Genomic DNA, 15992 nt, shown 5'->3' with positions numbered 1-15992 from the left:
TTCTGCCCCTGAGATTCTCTTTTCTATCTCTTTTACTCTGTTGGTGATATTCGTATCTATGACTTCTGATCTCTTTCCTAGTTTTTCTATTTCCAGAGTTGTCTCCCTTTGTCATCTCTTTATTGTTTCTACTTTCATTTCTATATCTTGGATGGTTTTGTCAGGTAGTGGTGGCACATGCCTTTAATCCCAGCACTTGAGAGGCAGAGGCAGGCAGATTTCTGAGTTAGAGGACAGGCTCATTACAGAGTGAGTTACAGGACAACAAGGGCTATACAGAGAAACCTTGTCTTGAAAACAAAAATAAATAAATAAATAAATATATAAATAAAAGATCTTGGATGGTTTTGCTCATTTCCTTTGCCTGATTGATTGTGTTTTCCTGTAATTCTTTAAGGAATTTTTGTGTTTCCTCTTTAAGTGCTTCTACCTCTTTACCTGTGTTCTCCTATATTTCTTTAAGGGAGTTATATATGTCCTTTTTAAAGTCCTCCATCGTCATTATGAGAAGTGACTTTAGATCTGAATCTTGCTTTTCTGGTGTGATGATGCATTCCGGACTTGCTATAGTGGGAGAACTGTGTTCTGATGATGTCAAGCAACCTTGGTTTCTTTTGCTTCTGTTCTTATGCTTGCCTCCTGCCATCTGAATATCTCTAGTACTCCCTGGCCTTGTAATATCTGACTGGAGCCTGTCCTTCTTGTAATCCTGGTTGAGTCAGAGTCCAGCTGTCTTTGTGATCCTGTGATTGATTCTGGGATCCTAGGATCCTGAGATTCTGGGTATATTAGGTTTTCTGTGTTTCAAGGTGCTCTGTGACCCTGAGATCCTGGTATGTCCAAGCTCTGGAGATTGTGGGACTGGCTGTAGGGTTCTTACACAAGGTAGACCAGTGCAGACAGGAAGGAACCAGAGCCTGTTGTCAGGTAGGCTTCCTGTGTCCCTGGATCCTGCTGGTCCTAGTTATTCTTAGTGTTTTTGGAACAGATGTGTTCTTCTCACTCCTGATCCTAAGTCCTGGGCTTGCTAGAGTGCCTGGGAGTGGAGCCTCCTCCGGGGGCTTTGGAACTGGCAGCCGAGTTTACACTTCAACATAGAGGTTCTTTGCAAGGAGTTTGGATGTAGCCATATCTTAAGCTTTGTTGAGATAATTTTCACAAGGAAAGTTTTTCCCAAAATTTTACTGTGTCAAAATATGCAAAAACAAACCATTTGGAGGTCAGACTCCAGAAGTTTGAACAAGCCTACCTAACTTAATCATGCTGAACTATGTTTCCTTCTTGCTTTTTTACAGATCATTTCACTGACAGTCATAGAGCTTTCAGACACCCCAGAAAGATAACTCAACTCATAAAATAGTGTACAGATTAGTTAGATATAATGCAAGTTAAATGCTTAGAAAAATTCATGGTCTAAAGAAAGAAAGCAAGAAATAATAAAAAGATTCGCTCCTTTGACAATTCACATAGAACCTGTTATCTCTCTTAGGCACACTTATATGTGGGGCAGTGGTCTGTTCAGGCAACCTGGAGCCACTCGAGTCTAAGTCTGGAACTCAGGTGACCCAGTGGGCAATAATTTCTACCTGCAAGGGAGAGATGGAGTTTGGCCATGACTCCTAGGCCCCTGGCTCCTGTTTCAGTCACAACCTTCCACAGCCCCCCTCAGGAGATGTGTGTTCTGTCACGTAGACAATGCCCCAATCTCCCAGCATTCTTTCTGGACCCTATCTACAGTCATCTGACCACAGATAGCCCTGCCTCACAATATAAGGAGCAGTTTGCCCCCTCCTCTCTTTCTTGCTCTCTTGCTTCCTCTCCTGTTCTCTTGCTTTCTTCCTCTTTTGCCCTCTCTCTCCTTCTCTTCTACTCTCCTTCTTCTCCTTTCTTTCTCTCCACATCATCATGGCCGGCTTCTTTTCTCTTTCCTATAATAAAATATCATGACTATACATCGCCTCCTTTTAACTAACTCATCATGCAGCCCCAGCATCAGTGGCAGAGAGACCCGGCTTCGCACTTATATTTGTTTGTTTGTAGGTTACTTGTTTATTTACTTAGTACTGACTGACTGACTTAGTGACTGATTGACTGACTTATTTCAAGAGCAATCCTATGAAGGCACTGCTAACTCTACACGGGAGCACTAATTCTAGGACCCTTATTCAAGTTAGTATGTAGGCAGACTTAGTTGCATTATGAGATGTTTGTGATTTCATTGTTATGTCTAAGTAACCTGAAGATAAATTATTAACGTTTATGACATGATCCCGCGATGTCTGTATTCAAAGTGAGCTAGCCTACAGTTTTTCGTATTGCTTGATGTGTTAGTGAGACTTTTCACAGCTCTTTATTATCACCTGTCACAAGCAATGATGATTAGGAAACTCTTCACTTGTGAAGGTTAGAAACTGATCAGGATGATTAAAAACATTCCAGGAAAACTGAGCCTACAGTTTATATAGCCAATCACCAAGTTCGGGAAATATGACCTTCCTGTCTTCTAGAATTGAATATTTAGAACTTTTGTCAAGTTGTTGAATAGCTAATAAATTTAAGTGAAGTGCTAGGATTTTCTGTACATAAGTTTTGAACATTTGTTTTGTTACCCTAATACAGTGCTACTAAACTCAAACTTGAGGAGTATAAAGATATGAACATGGTAGTGGGAGAGTAAGGCAGAAACAGCACAAAGGGAAAATGAATACAGATTCCTGCTGAATGAAGCCAAATCTGGTAATCAATGATTAAAACTAGTAAGAAGGCCATTACTCACCCTGATATACCCTTAACATTTCCTGTTTTACAATTGGAGTGAAAAGAAGAAAAGGAAGGCTGCATAACCATGAATGTCATTTAATCCACCTGGATCAATCATCCTTATTGGTACACAGACAAATATCTATGAAATGTGGTGTGTGTGTGTGTATGTGTGTGTGTGTACGCATGTGTGTTTTTGTGTGTGTTGTAACAGTGTGTGTATGTACACATGTGCATATTTACATCAACATTTGTATGCATGCTATCATGTACACAGGTATATGTACACAGGTATGTGGAGACCAGAGAATAACTTCAGTCATTGCTCCTTAGTCAACATTCATCTTTGTTTTTGAGAATGATTTTCTCAATGGACTGGAGATCAAGCAAAGTTAAGATTGCTTATTATCAAACCCCAGGTATCAATCTGTACCTACCTGCACAGCATTGAAATTTACCATGATTTATTTTTTATGTGGGTTCTGACGAACTATATATTGTCCCTGTAATTGTAAGGGAAAGAAACACTTACTGCCTGAACCATCTCTCCATTCAGATATATACTCTTTTATATGTATTTAGTACATGTGTTTCTACTTATATGCAGAACACCATGTATATATAGTCCTCATTTAGCTGGGAATCTTCAAAGTCTTTTTGTTTGGTATATGAGCTGCCTATGTAAATTGTCTATTGAGATTTCCCCACCTGCACAATAAAAAGCAAAATTTATTCCACCTGATCTTGATCCCAAGTGCCTTCTCATAAGCAGATTTGCAAAGTTTTTAATTATTCACTCAATTTAAATTATGAATTAATAAGATAGGATTAAGTTGATATTTATGTGATTTCTCTAAGTAAAGGAGAAAAAGATAAATGCATAAAATTACCTCAGAATAAAGGGAGATGAGAATAATTCATATTTTTAAAGAAGATCCAATGTCAAGACAATATTTAAGACCTGGAATTATTGGAAGTACAAATATATGCATTATATAAAATATATCACATTTAATAAATAATGTGAAGCCAGTAAAATGAGGTGTGTGGGTTCCAGTGCTATAAATTCAGAAAGGTTTTCAAAGAAAAGGGTGGCCCACATAACTCATGGAAGAGGCCAACTAATGCCTGGTTTAATTTGAGGCTGATGCCAGGAGAGGGAGCCCATACCCTACACAGCCTGGATGGCCAGGAGCTGGAAGCAGAATAGCCTAGAGAGACTTATGGTAGAACCAAATACAATAAGGAAAAAAAAAACCAGAAGGGAGTATGTATATACTTACAACCAGACATTATAGGACGAAAGCATCTAAATTGGAGTTTGGGAAACCACATAAGAGTAAGAGGAAAGATTGTAGAAGTAAGAATGTATGGAGGAAACCGGGAGAATATGGTCCATCAAGCCAACTAATCAGGGCTCATATGGGCTCACAGAGATTAAGAAGCAACCATCAGGCATGCATGCATAGGACTGCACAAGGTCCACTATGTATATTGTTGTTGCTGTTAGCTTGGTGTTCTGTGTAATTCCTAACTGTGGGAGTAGGTATGTTTCTGACGCTTTTGGTTGTTCTTTGAATTCTTTTTTTCTTATTGTCCAGGTTTGATATGGGAGATGTTCACTTGTCTTACTGTCTCTTGGTTTTCCTTGTGATTAGGTTTTTTTGTTTGTTTGTTTGGTTTTTTTTGTTTTTGTTTTTGTTTTTTTTTTGGAGACTTGATCTTTTGTAAATGGTAATGGAGGGGTTTGGATATGGGAGAGAGAGGACGGGAGGGAAAGCTTAGAGTGCTTAGAGTGATAGATGGAGGGGAACTGTTGTTGTGATGTATTGTGTGAAAGAAGAATCTATTTTCAATATTAAAAAATATTGCATGCAAATTTGCAGACATTTTAGGAACTATCCTTATAATATTATGTTACAAAGTAGAAAGAAAAATAAATAAATAAATTAATAATGTGAGATCAACATAAAAGACAAAAAGCAATGAAAAAGTCTTAGTTGTAGCCAATGACTTTCAGAATCTCAGAACAACTGAGACAGAGAAGGAATCAAATATGTATAGAACACTTTTTCCCAACTAAGATATAACTCTAGAATAAAAGGTCTCACTCAGAATATTGCAAGGGTAAATATACTCCTAATTACAATAATTCAATATTATTGAGATAGCATATCAAAAGAGGGCATACATTGGAAAAACACACATAGAGGTCCATGGACAAGGAGCAGATCAGAAGACCACGGCTCACAGTAGTTGCTTTGAATAGCAGTTCTCACTATTCTCAAGGGGGAATTATTTTTACTTTAGAATTCTTCTCATATCGAAACTATCAATCATGTATGAAGGTAGAATACCACTGTTTATAAACATGTAAGATATCAAAAAATCATTCTTGGTAAAATATTTAGTGGGGGGTTGGTTGAAACCACAGAGTTCATTTCCTCTGGCAAAATACATGGCTATCAAGGTAACCAACCAACCAACTTGCTAACTAACTATGAATAAAAATGTTGAAAGTCAACTTGGATAGACATATGAAGTCATTACATGGGATCAATCCTCAAAATTACTTCCATTACATAGGAAAATAGAAAAACAGTCTTTGCAGTGTTGAGAATATTTGAAATCATAGGAGTTATTCAAAAGTAAACTGGTGTTAGAAAATATACAGATACATCATATGGTAGCTACATAGACTTTTATGTCACATTTTAGATATATATTTTCTTTAATTTACAAGATTCTGACAATAATATATTTAGTTGCAATAAACTATGCATGTCCCCAATATATGGTGATATTTTAAGAATCACCATATAATAAACATTGAAGACTGGGCTCTGCAGTGAGTATATTATATAATTGAAGTAAATGAAGCACTCTTTGTGTTCATGTCATTTTTTTAGAAATTAAAAATACAGAAACAATAAGAAGAAAATTATAAAAATTAAGGGGATATTATAAGTATGCCTACATCATACAAAAAGTAGATAAATACATTTTTGAAAGAACAAAAATAAAAGACGGTCTATATAGTATAATAAAATGTAGTCATTAGAGTTAGCAAAATGAAACAAAATCTCTAATCTCATAAGATTGTTATAGGATATACAGGAAAGTCAACTGGAATTTCAGGAGTATAAAGATTTTATAGAAGGGTTAGCTTTCATCTGAAGACTCAGCATGAACAGATTCACAACCAATTATTCCCATTACCAATATTTAAAGACCATATATAATAATGTATATGAATGAGCAAGCATCCATAGATGTTTATAAGCAGGTAAACGTGCATCATGAAACCAATCTCTGATGATAGCCACATGGCATCTTATGTCACATTTTAGACATACTTACTTTAATTCATAAGACTCTGACAATAATATATATACAAAAAATTATTATTACTTGCATGTCCCCAATATATGATGATATTTTTCTTTGCTAATAGGTAGCTACCACCAACTGGAACTTCATGTGCTTATTTAAATGATAGAGCCATGTTATATTGTCTGATAAAGATGTAGTGTGTTAGTCTGGTGCTGCTTATATTCTAACACTAATTTTGGTCCCTAAAACTAATTGTTCCAGAGACAAGAATGTCCACTCGTAGACACTAGCTGTGACCTTGCCCCCAGTTAATTGTGGTTAGTAAGTAAAGATGGCAATAGCCCTGTACTCAGACCAATGGATGGCTGTGAGTCTCTACTGAGTACAGGGTTCCTGGTGAAGTAGCTAGAGAAAGGATCCAAGGAGCTGAAGGGTTTTCAGCCCCTTAGGACGAACAACAATATGAACTAACTAGTACCACCTTAGCTCTCAGGGACTAATACTCCAATCAAAGAGTACACATGGTGGGACTAATGGCTCCAGCAGCATGCGTATAGTGGAGGATGGCCAAGTCAGTCATCAATGGGAGGAGAGGACCTTGGCCCTGTGAAGGTTCTATGCCTCAGTGTAGAGGAATGCCAGAGCCAGTAAGCAGGAGTGGGTAGGATGGTGAACAGGGGGATGGGGAAGGGAACAGGGGTTTGTTTTACTTTTTGGTTTATTTTCTTTTATTTTTTTTTCCTTTTTTGGGGGGAAGGGAAGCCTGGGAAAGTAAATATTGTAAATAAAAAAAAATCTAATTAAAACAAAAAAAAAAACAAAATGGCAATAGCCAATAGCTGATCAGAAAAGACATAGGTGGGGTTTAGGCTTCCTGGGCTTGGGTAGGGAGAAGGAGAAGAATGTGTAGGAAAGGAGAAAATAGAAGCTGCCATGTGTTAAGGATCAGGAAAGAGTGGCCCTGAGGGCTGTCCAGTTGAAGTTAAGCATGGCTCAGATAAAACATAGTAAATTATAAGTAATAATAAATCAGGGTTATTGATAAGAAAGTAAATTTTAACAGCATGAATGGTAAGCAGATGCCCAGCTATTGTGCTGTTTAGGGCTTATTGTAAATATAAAGGCTATGTGTGTGTTTTTTTTATTCTGGAAATCCATAATGCAGGGTAGAAACCTTGGGCAGGGATCTTAGTTATTTCTGTTATTTCTATAACAAAAGTAAAGGTAAAAATTAGCATAAAGTAGCATTTGAAAAAAAGCAAAAAAATATTATTCAAAAATAAAATTTTAAAAAGTGAAAATATATCATCTGATACTGGGATAGGTGTAATTTGAAGGTTATTCTTGGTCCAATGGAGACAAGAGCAGATATGAGTTCTTACATCTATGTGGTAGTGTTGGCTTAGCAATTATGTCAGCCGGCTAATACTATAACACATCAGAAGTAGAATTGAGAGTGACACACTGAGATGAGCATATAGTTGGGATAAAATTCTTTCCTCTTGATATTTCAGGCAGATATTGGTCATTCAAGATGAGAAAAACTCATAAGTACTCCTGCAGTATTATAAGTTTAATTATATACCTGGCTTATAATTAATATATACTTTTTATGATGCTGTAGGGATTCAGTCATTCTAAGATGTGATATTATCTTTGCATATATTGTAAAGAACACTATCAAAACAATATCTAGGCAATTCCAAAACCTGAGAATACCCTTCTTGGGGGTTCACAGATGCTTTATTTATGTCTAGGACAAATGGAAGTTTTGCCAGAATAGCAGTTGAGCTAATTCGTGGAAGAGAAAGAAGATACAAAGTGTCTGAAGAGAAATTGTATCAAAATCCTATAGGGCTTGACTGTGGAATGATTTCACAGGCTCAAGTTTCTGAATACTTGGTTCTCTACTGGCAATGCTGAAATGTAACTTTGCTAGTAGGAAGTGGAGCCTTTGAGAACCAATTCAACCTCTGTTTATACATATTGCTTATGTATCCACCAGGATGTAATGCATGTTATCTGAGCTGTCATGCATTCCCTGATGTGATCTGTGTTCCCTGAAATATGAGCAAAACAAACATTTCCTCTCTTGAGTTTCTGACAAGTAAATTGCCACGCACTGAGAAAAGTAACAAAACAATGTAAACATTTAGCTATAGGTTGCATTCAAATAATTACATTCCCCAATAAAATTCTGTCTTTGGAATGAATTTCTCTAACACACTGACTCATGTTTCTGAAACATACAGAAGACCAGTACCTAAGAAAATATAGACATTATCTGTTTCCATGACTTGAAATAAGAGAAAGTAACAGTAGTGATTATCACAACAAATTCAGGGAATTTCTTTTAAAGCTGAGTGTCAAAGATATCATTAATTTATGCTTACCTCCAATACAAATCAGGTCATAATAGATAGGTTTCTAGTGCAAATTTCTGTCATATTTTCAGATATCCAAAATGTAGGGATAATACTATTTGCAAATTGTATTTTCCAAGAGAAAAGTCAAATCTTCCTATAAAATTTTTTTGAAAACAGACTAAGTTATTATCAGAGGCAATGCCAGTTGGTTAATGGTATGCATGGTGTTGCCAAACTCATCTGAGACACCATCTTTATGGACTGTGTAGCAGAGAATTAAGGAAATTCAGAAGTAATAAGATGAAATTGATATAGAACATATGGAAATAATAACACAATTAATGTTGGACTAGTTAGCCAAGTAAGCATGGAAACTGAACTGTGGAATTAAACAAACATTTAAAAAGAAAAAGCATGTGACTGTTTGTATAGGAACTGCCATAACCTGTGGAGAAATGTAGCATCATTATCTTCCATTACATCCACAACCTCTTTACCCCATATATTTTTCCCATGTATATACATTAAACTCTAGCACATACGGCCTTTTGAGGTGCAAAATAGATGGCTTTCACAGCCTACATGGTCCATGAAGCCTAGCGTATAACTGATAAGAGAGTCACTAAATATTTGAATTGATTCTGCTAATAATAATAATAAACAATTAATTCCATCTGTTACATAGCTATACGTAGCTATCTTCATCTATAGAACCAAGTGGAATGAACTTCCTAGATTTTCAAGAGGGACACGTATCTGGGATAAAGATTACAGGGGAAATTCTTATTCTTTCCTCAGAACTCGTTCTGGGCATAGTCCTTACTTCTCACTTTCAAGCGCATCCAACTGCGATTTAAAACTTTTAAAGAGCTTTCCTTGCCAAGACTATCATAGCATTAATATGAGCTTTATGTTACTTTCTTTGCCTTTTTTTTTATAATATTGCTACAACTGATATTAATATGAATCAAAATAAATCAATAGAACAAGTTTTCTTATTACCAATTAACGTATGAAAAAATAAAGATCTGAATATCAATATGAGAGCCCAGCTCCTCTACTGAGCAATGTCACATAGTCCTTGGTGCAGGCACAACTTTCTTCCTCCCAAAGAGCCTGCCTGGCAAGCACCTGGATTTCCTTTCTATGCAAATGCTTTCAGAGCCCATACAATCCTCAGCCAATGTACATCACTTGAAAAACTCCTTTCCACTCTCCAAGGTTTCTATAGCCTTTGTATATCCAGAATCAAGAGCCCGAGTTGTTTCACTGAAATTCATCTAAGAGAACCGGTTCACTGAAATCCTCAGACAAGGCTACCCCCACGCCTCCACAACAATCATAGCCAGACAAAGATCCCGCGGTCCCACCTGTTCCCGGTCCTGTGGTTCTGCTTCATGCTTTCCCAGCAGGTGTGCAGCCTGGTCACCCTAAGAGAGAAAGCAGGACATCGAACCATACTTGTTGTGGATCAGAGCTCCTGGATCAGGTGCCTCCCAGTCACCTTTAACTCAAGTTTCAAGGGATCCCACAGCCTCACCTGGATCCACAAGTATATGAACTCACACAGACATGTAAATGAAATAATTTTTAGAGTGATCAAAATACAAAATAAATCAATGTTGATCATTTATGAGAGTATTGACTATGCTTGTGCTTGATAACTTTTCTCGGACCTTCCAAGATAATTCATTTCTTCAAGGATTCTGTATGGTCTGATTTGTGATCATGCTGTCTGGCAGAGACAAAGGAAAAGGGAGACAGGAAGGAGGATGCACAAAAACGGTAGAGAAATGAAAAAGTAGATGAGGAATTAGAAAAGGTCATTGGGAAGTGAGGGGAAGGAGCAGAAAGAAACAAAAGGGACAATAGCATAAATGGGAGAAGAGGCCCTTGGTCTAGTGAAGGCTTGATGTCCCAGTGTAGGGGAATGCCAGGGCAGTGAGGAAAGAATGGGTGGGTGGGTGGGAGGGGAAGCATCATCACAGAAGCAAGGGGAGGGTGGATAGGACAGCGGTTTGCGGAGGGGAAACCAAGAAAGGGGATAATATTTGAAATGTAAATAAATAAAATAGCCAATAAAGAAAAAGTTAACTACAGATCTTATATTGGGCACGAATATATAAGCTCTAAATTGAAAAAAAAAAAAAGAATATCCCACAGGTACACATGTAATGGTCCTTTTATAAAAACAAAACAAAACAAAACAAAAACCAATAAACAGGCTTCCTGTTTATTTCAAACCAAAGCTCTGATCCATGTGCACCAGAGACAAGCCAGTGCACATAAGCATGTGCACACAGTGCTGGGGAAGTATAGAAGCACAGGCACACTTCTCTGAGAAACTTTAAGCAACGAAAAGTGGGGATTTGGAGTATCAGTTTTCATGCCGATGTTTAAAATACTAATACTACTATACTTTGCAATCTGCTTAGAGACTTTCCCTACATTTTTCTTTTAATATTACTAAATTCAAATAAATTAGTACTGAATACCCTAATGTAGTCTTTATATATATGGCATCATTTTCAGAAATGGAACAAGAAACGAATAAAATAACATTGATATAGTATTACTCACTAAAGGATAAACTGTACATAAACAAGGGACTAATGATATTTTTTCCGTATTTTCTTTAAAAGATTCCACGTTTCATTTTCATTTCATTTAGTTCCATGTTTTATTAGACCTAAAAGCTGTTCGTGTCCTTCACTGACTTTCATAAAGCTAACACTTTGGAAGATGACTGAGTGACATATTTTTTTTTCCCTACAGGGGAGAACGGGAACACAGTCCTGCACTACCTCAAATTATGCAGTCAAGTTTCCTGCATTTGGGGACATCGCAGGAGTCAGCACATCTAGAGTACAAAGGATAAGCTTCATCCTGGGAAAACCACCTTCGTGATCATGGTATCTCCCTGCCTAGTTGGCATGAGTGACATATTTTTAAATATACTTTATAGGAAAGTTTGTAAATACTTTGTTATGATTATATTACATTGTTCCCAGGCCAGTCTACCACCTCACTGACAAGGTACATGTGGTTTGTGTATTTCTGTGTGTTTAGAGATTACGACTTAGGACTGAGTAGGATATTTGCTATAGATTTTAACTAAATATCTTTGTCATGCTAAAGAATTTCTTTGCTGCAAAGTTTGTTCAGCTTTGCCATTTGAAATGAGTTACAATATTGTGATAGGTATGTTCATAAGCCACAGCATACGGGATGCCAGAAAAAAAAATTGCTGGCAAACATTATGTCTCCTGTGAAATTATTTATAATTATAATTTTTCTGGTGTTTTGGTCTGATTTGTTTATTTTAAGTATATCTGGATGTGGCATACTCTTCCACATTATATTGCATAATTCAAAAAACTTCAGGAGGGGAATTCAAACAGGGCAGGAACCAGGAGTCAAGAGTTGATGCAGAGGTCATGGAGTGGCTCCTCTTCCAAGGTAGTTTCTCATGGTTTGCTCATCATGTTTCCTTAAAGAACTAAAGACTAAAGATTGCTTCACTTTCAATGGGGTAGGCCATCCCACATCAATCATTTAAAACATTCCCTACAGAATTTAGATCTTTCTGAGGTATTTTCTCAATTGTGGCATCCTCCACTCTGCTGACTCTAAAGTTGTCAATTTGAACTAAAAACTACTCAGGACACACACACACACACACACACACACACACATGTATATGGAGAGAGAGAGAGGTAAAGAGAGGTAGAAAAAGCATAAGTTAGGCTTGGTATTTGAAATGTTTGGTCTTCTTTTCTTTAATTATGGAACAATGTATGAGCATTGAATTGTTGAGAATGAGTCCCTTCTTGCCTATAGAAATATTGTATGTCCTCTGTGTGATACTCTCTCATCCACAATGTTTATAAACTGAGTCTCCTAACATCTTCTTAAGACTTCTCAGTGAGAAAGTTTTTGATTCCATTAATCTGTTCAGGAAATCAAATTGCTGTTTTCTTGATTTTTATTTTGTTGTGTTTCTGCCTTCAATAATCTGTTCAGAAAATCAAATTGCTGTCTTCTTGATTTTTTTTGTTGTGTTTCTGCCTTCAATATCTGACTCTTACTGTCTGTATACTTTTCTTTCTTAGTTAGAGATTTAATTTCCTCTTCATTCTCTAGTTTCATATACTAGAAGTTTAAGTTATTTACTCTAAGCTTTTTGTAATGTAAATATTAAGCTTTATACATTTTTACATATTCTATTCATTTTTGCATAGGACAAGTTTTACATGCTATGTTTTCATTTTTATTCATTTATAATATTTTTAATTTCCTTTAACATTATCTTTTTGGATGATGAATATTCAGAACTGTGGTGTTTAGTTTCCTAGTGTATATTATTAATTTCTTTTTTTTTTTTTTGAGAAAAGATTTTATAATAGCCCAGACTGTTGGTGAGATTGCATTACACATGTTGCCTTACCCCCTCCAGAGCAGGAATTACAGGCATATACTATCACTCCTGGCTTTAATGGCTATCTCTTTATCATTGAATTCTAGTTTAATGACCTTGACTTCTAAATGCATACCTGTAAAATTTCTTTTTGCTTTAAATTTATTAAGATCTGACATAAAGATTTGTTCCACAGTTCTTGTTGCATGTACATTTAAAAAAGATGGTTGCTCTGCTATCGTTGAATGGAGTGCTCAGAATGTATTAGATCTAAGTGGTTGACAGTGTTTTCAACATTTGCGTCTTACTGATTTCGCATCTCCTTGACTAATTACTGAGAACATTGTTGCAGTTTCCAACTCTAATTGAGGGTGCATTTCTTGTTTACATCTTCTCATTTTTACCTAGTATATTTTGAAACACGTTTATAAATACATGCACACATATTTTATAAAATTTCATCACACCATTATTGATTGGCTTAATTTTCTTATATTCTTCTGAAACTCGTTCCTCTTATAAAAGTCGTAATTATCCCACTCTTAACTGCTCTTTGAATAGTATGTTTTTCTCCATTCCTAAGCTTTTGAAAAAAATCATCACAGAGATACAATGCATGTCAATCCATTCACTTACTATATTGCACTTCAAGAGTTTATTGGGGTTGTTTACTAGAAGGGATTATAACAAGGGATGGTCGAAGACGTCACCATAAGGCAGATTACGTTCTTATTCAGTTCCTAGGTCCGCAGTTTTATGAAGCAGACTGATACATGTCTTATTCTACCTTCCTGCACTGAATGTCTTCCATTGTCATTTTACCAGCAAAATGCTGTACAGCTTACTCTGTGTAGCAGCTCATATTAACTTTCAACAACTGGAACAGTTACAGTCCTATGAGTGGCAGTTTGCACCTAGCAAACTGTCTGTTCCTCCAAATCTTCATTTTACTTTTTTTCCCAGATCATACAAGTTTTTTTTTATTTCATTTATTCATTAATTCACTGTAGGGCTTCTTTAGGATATAATTTACATACCCCATAAATGTACTCATTAAAAGTACCCCATTTCACACAGTTTTTACCATCTAATACTTTATTGACTCATAAATGATTATTCCTGAAGGTCAGGCCCCTATGACTGTAAGTCAATAAGAGAATCTCAAGTCAAAAACAGGATATGCTTACCCAAAAGTTGTGGATCTATCAGTTACCCTGTCTCTGTCCAAACTGACCAACACTAAATTAGACTAAAAGACACCTCATGATCTCCCAGACCTATGGCCTTTCTGTAGGCTTTGATGTGTGGGGTTTTTCCTCACTCCTAGTAAAAGGCTTCCTCCACTATGAAAAAAAGAGAAAAAAATTAGAAAGTATTTAATTAATATCAATACCAGCATTGAGTGCTTACATTCTCATAGCTACCTATTTAATTTCTATCTAACAGAAATCAGTAAACTTACCTTTCAGTAGATATAAAAAATAGTGTGAGTTTTAAATATAATGAATCTGCTTAAATATTGGTCATTTTCTAATAGTGACAATGTTCAGGAGTCTGAAGATGTAAAATTTGAAGGGTAACTACATTTCAAAAAAATATTTTTTTTTTTTTGAGACAGGGTTTCTCTGTGTAGCCTTGGCTGTCCTGGAACTCACTCTGTAGACCAGGCTGGCCTCGAACTCAGAAATCCGCCTGCCTCTGCCTCCCAAGTGCTGGGATTAAATGCGAGCGCCACCACCGCCGGCTCAAAAAAAATCTTAAAAACATTTTAATTGTTTCACTCTTTTATTTATTTCTTTGTGTTTGCTTTAATTTTTTTTAAGAAATAAGGTTTGAGAGAAACCTTACTCAGTAGTAGTCCAGACTGGTTTTGAACTCACTATGTAGAGAAGGGTACCTTCAAACACACAATAATCTTTATGCCTCAGATTCCAAGTGTTGGGATTACAGTATGAGCTGCCATACTGATATTAACTAGTCACATTACAGACATAGTTCTACAATGATTTGAAATTAATTTAGAATGAGGAAAATTACTACTTGAAAGAAAGTTCAAAACAAAATACTAAAATATACAAATATATCTACATATAGTATGTAATAATTAATTTTTCCTATAGTATATAATGATTAATTTTTGCTAACTTAATTGCACTAATAAATATTAAATATTTAAGGTGATATCGAGATGCTATTTGGCTATGTCTAAGAGGATGTTTGCAGAGAGAATTAATAGATTAATATGTTAGTAGATTGTCCCTAACCCATATGTCCCAGCCTGAATAAAATGGAGAAAGTAAACTGAATACCAGTATGAATCACTTTCTAATTCTTGGTATGTGATCAACTACCTCATACTCCCACTGTCTGCTGTCTGTCAGAATGTGCTTGTGTCTTCTCAAACTACGAGTCAAAATAAAACCTGACTTCTTAAAGATATTGTTTTGCCAAGTGTTTGGCCATAAAATAGAAAAAGTAATGGGTGCTGAAATTGTCTGCATTTCTCAAATGAAAATTCTACTAAGGATCTAGACTTCTCAACCTAGAGTCTAAATTAAACAAAGCTTCTTTTATACATTTTCTACATCATAAATATTCCACTAATGCCAATGTTTTGATTTTGATGGAAACCTTCTTTTTTAAGACATGTATGTTTTTAAGATGTATTTATTTATTTAATTTATATGAGTGCATTGTCACTTTCTTCATACACACAAGAAGATGGCATCAAATCCTGTTACAGATGGTTGTGAGTCACCATGTGGTTGCTGGGAATTGAACTCAGAACCTCTGGAAGAGGATTCAGTGCTCTTATTCACTGAGCCATCTCTCCAGCCCCTGATGGAAACCTTCTTAATGATGACATTTTCTGGCAACACACACACACACACACACACACACACACGCACACGCACACACACCACAGATTTAGAAAAAATGTATTCTTTGCAATGTAAGAGATTTCTCTTCATCATCAATTCCCCAGATAATTACAAAATTGAAGTATTTGGTATGCATATCTTTAAACCTAGATCACACTTCATAGTCTCAATAAGTCCATGCTTAGCAGTTCTTCTAGCTATAACTCTGTTGTCAAAAATACTTACTCCACTGGG

At 36.0% G+C, this 15992-nt stretch overlaps 1 non-coding gene across 1 annotated transcript; it reads right to left on the bottom strand.

The window, feature by feature from the left end:
- Nucleotides 1-11231: 11231 nt before the first annotated feature.
- LOC116087936 lies at nt 11232-11394 on the bottom strand. The gene has a single exon (XR_004117708.1). It is a non-coding gene; the product is annotated as a U1 spliceosomal RNA (small nuclear RNA).
- Nucleotides 11395-15992: the final 4598 nt, after the last annotated feature.

This window comes from Mastomys coucha, unplaced genomic scaffold (assembly GCF_008632895.1).
Source record: "Mastomys coucha isolate ucsf_1 unplaced genomic scaffold, UCSF_Mcou_1 pScaffold13, whole genome shotgun sequence".
Lineage (NCBI taxonomy): Eukaryota > Metazoa > Chordata > Mammalia > Rodentia > Muridae > Mastomys > Mastomys coucha.
The sequence above is the reverse complement of the archived record's forward strand: the minus strand, read 5'-3'. Positions and strand labels throughout refer to the sequence as shown.